The sequence below is a fragment of the Etheostoma spectabile genome, chromosome 23 (genome assembly GCF_008692095.1).
Source record: "Etheostoma spectabile isolate EspeVRDwgs_2016 chromosome 23, UIUC_Espe_1.0, whole genome shotgun sequence".
Lineage (NCBI taxonomy): Eukaryota > Metazoa > Chordata > Actinopteri > Perciformes > Percidae > Etheostoma > Etheostoma spectabile.
Genome location: NC_045755.1, coordinates 14,899,194 through 14,903,120, shown reverse-complemented (window position 1 = coordinate 14,903,120; position 3,927 = coordinate 14,899,194).

The following is a 3,927-nucleotide window of genomic DNA, read 5'->3' as shown; positions in this document are numbered from 1 at the left end:
AGGCCTATGCCCCAGTTAGTGCTACCTTCAATCCTGATTATTTTATAGTCTCTTCATCATATGCGGTCATGAACGTAATGTAAATATCACATACATACATGCATACGTATCTATGTATATGAGCTTGCTGTATTGTGAATTATCTTTCTCCCGCACTCATTCTAGCCTTCCTTCCTGCTATGTTCCACTGTACAGCTCCTATATTTGCCGAGCCAGTGCAAGATAAACATCCCTGCACATGCATTAAAATTTTGTAGTTGAGAGTCACATAAATGAATCACAATTTTGCATTAGGCTAGCACACTGACATTTCCTTTTTGTGGCTGCCAACCTACAGCAACATGGTAAATGATATGTTAAAATACCAGGCATTCATAAACTCTGAACACAACTCCAGCATGTGGCTGTACATCTGTGGTGGAAGAAGTATTCAGATCCATCCCTCAAATTAAAGTTGAAATATCGCAATATAAAAATAAAAGTCCCGCATTCAAAATTTGACTAAAAGGTGCACCCTGTTTAACTTTTGTAAGGACAAAGGCTGGTGTGGTGGCTGTGTCAATCAAAAATAGGACTTTCACTCAGGGGACTGTAGTTTGCGTCCCGAGTGAAACCAAAAGTCAACAGTCACTTTTTTAAATCTACCAACTTTTACAGAAGTCTTCATTTCAGTTTTACATGACTCATTTTAAGCCAATGCCTGATTCTACATGTAACTAATTAAAAATGATTAATGGTGGTTGTTGCATTTAATAGAATGGTCACGTGATTAAAACGGCCACCACGTTCCAAGTTACCATCACGTGTTTAAAACGGTCCACACACTTTTTTCACTACAAGAAGGCTACCTGTACATTTGTAGTATTTGAGTACATTTTCTTTCCACCACTGCTGCACATACTGTACATTGAATGGTCCATGTTTGTCTCCACGAGTAGTTTCAGCCAGAACTGAGGCATCCATCCAAGTTTGTCGTACAACCATCCGTTACGGTGATAAGTAGAGCCATGTCTGTCTGACATCCATCACACATCTCAGTAGTGGGTAAAGAGCCTTCCAGAATATCTGATTAATCTTTCCTAAACTGTCGTTTGAGTGATACCAGCAGGAGAGTAAGTGGCTCACAGCTCAAGCAGTGGTCCAGGGGTCCCAGTTTAAGCAGCTGCTTAGGTGTTTGATGGAAGGTGATGGCAGTTTATCACCTCCTGGTGCATGGAGAAGGGGGAGATGCATCTAAAATAGTCCTTAGTGCTGTTATCTCCACAGCATGCACTTTAAACATCAGGAGCAAAGTTCTCATAAACTTAGCTTCACTCCCCCCGCTACTGTTGTCGGACAGATGAGAAAAAAAAAGATGTTCTTGTATCAGGCGTTGTCAAGGGGGAGGTGGATGATGTGAGAGAATGTGGGCTTATTATAGACCGAGAAAGGGTTGTTTGTTGACAGCGAAAAAGAGAGGCTGTCGTGCATGTGAGGGAGAAAGACGGCTGATAGCCCCCAAGGTGTACACTTTGTTCAAATGAAACAGATAAGCTTGCCTTTGTAGTCACGGTTTCAATGGGGGAGGACAGAGGAGGGACTCTGTCAGTGACAAAATCCAAAGCTAGACGCTGCATGTGGACCATGTTTGGAGAAGTCACAGCCGTTCTGGGCAGGTCAGCCAAGGGTTTTGCTGCAGGAATTTCAGCGTCCCAGACAAAAGCTGGCGCCTGGTGTAAACACAGCGTTATATGGCGCTGTTTACCGTCGCTCCTGTGCTTTTATTAAATCTCATAATCATGTTGTGCAAACAAACTCCACCTCCTCTTACTTTATTGTTATCATGATCATAACCTTCATATTTTAGGAGTCCATTCTTATGCATGTATGCTCACATGTAGAACATATCTTCTGATGTCCATCTGTCTAATATGACTAGAACAAACATTGTCTTCATTGTAATCAACAGATCATAATGTGCCGTCAGAGCTAGCTGGGCTCCTCTTCACACGGCTTATGTCAAAGGGCTAAACTCCTTTTACGGAGTACACATGACATGTAAAGTTTATCAGAGATTAGTACAAATTTAAGTTTTCTCTGGCTTCACTCTTGGGGGCCGTTGCTGAGATTAATCTCACCAATCTTGTGCAGCCTTGCAGAAGTGAAAATGCAGCAGCTTGTGTATGCTGTGAGAATTTTATCAGAGACGAAAATATATAAATATCGCCAGATTGTATGGAGCAATTTAAAGTGCCTTATCCAGAATAACATAAACAAATTGCTCTTTTATCCTAAAATCAATGTTGTACCTTTAGTGTGTCTGTGCTGAAAGTTGTAGATGTAGCTGCATCATGCACATTATAGAGCATGTTCAGCATTTTTAACTTTTTGGTTACAGATATTGTGTTTCTCAGCTCTGAGCTCCCATTACTATGATTTACATCTTAACACAGCCACTGTCTGATTGCAGAGGAAGCTTGGACCGAACAATCTAAAATCGTCATCTCAATGCCTTTTTGAAATAATTTATCAAAAACTGTACAGCTGTGACATATTTCAATACTATCCTGGGGGCACAGCCGGATATTTTGGTTGAATTTCAATTTTTTCAATCTTTCAATAGCAACAGGCTTCCAATAGACTCACTTAGACACAGCCTTGCGTGGTCCTGGTATAAGTATAAATACATCATGTACATTTCCGATGATGTTTAATAAATCTGTTTCTTTTTGGTATTGTACAAAGTACAAATTAAAAAATGATCAGTGTACAGCCAGAGAGTTTTTCTTTTGGTTTGAAATTTAAAATGTTATTTAAGATCTATAAAGATGAATATTATGGGTTATGGAAGTGTTTCAAAGAGAATATGATTATAAGAGTAGAAGGTATGTGCATTTCTGGGGGCATGATTTGCTAAGAAATGGATTCCTGCTTTGCAAAATAAGCACATAAACCAAACCTTTCAACTTTGGAGCAGCGTTCAAAGAGATTTCAAGAGTAACTTTTACAACCAGAAAGGAGAAAAAAAAGGGCAAACCTGGAAACCTGAAGGTGGAAAAAAAGCTCAAAGTAGTTTCCAGGGTCCAAAGGCCCAGAAGCAAGTGCTTCATTTTGATTTCACCTGTAAATGTATTAGGCCTCACACCTTGTGAAGAAGCTGTCGTCTGCTATCTTACCGGACACACATAACTTTCGCAATTTTAACATCCCGGGGATTTTTTTTATTTTTTGCGGAGCAACCAATGGGTTGAGCTATTTGACCCCATATGAACTTCAAGGGTCACAGTTAACATGTGGATTTAAAACAAAATCAGCAAACAAACAAAAAAAAAATCTGTTGCCTGCTGCAAGTGTTCATTGTACATACAAATGTTCATTTTTCATTGGCTTATGTATGTAGATGTCCATTGTGTATTCACTCACTGTGGCTTGTGGCTTCTCTTGCAATAGGAAAAATACATTTTACAAGCTATTGTTTGCATTGTAGATATCTATATGATAATTATATGTATTTGGATGTGATACATTTGAAATGTACATACATGTCTTTATTAGCTACTATCTGAATGTTTCCTCCATGAAATTATCCCTCATTTAATCTCCCCTCCCCTTCCCCCACTATAATTCATGTACAGTAACAATGATATTGATTTCTTTTTTGATGCATTCTTGATTGATTATTTATTCTGAACAACAAACCTGAGTGTTATTATCACTAGTCCCCTATGACACTGTAAGATGAACTGCATCAAGTGGTTACCTTGTGCCATATTCTCTCAGAATGAAAAATCAAATAAAATATATGAAATGTGGTTCACATTTTATTTTTGGAGTTTTTGAATGTGTGAGGATGCACAGGGTGAAAGAGACACGTGTCTACCTTTTTTATTTTTTATTTTTGGAAACATAGGGAATGTTAACTCCAACTGACGACTACAATAGAGAGTT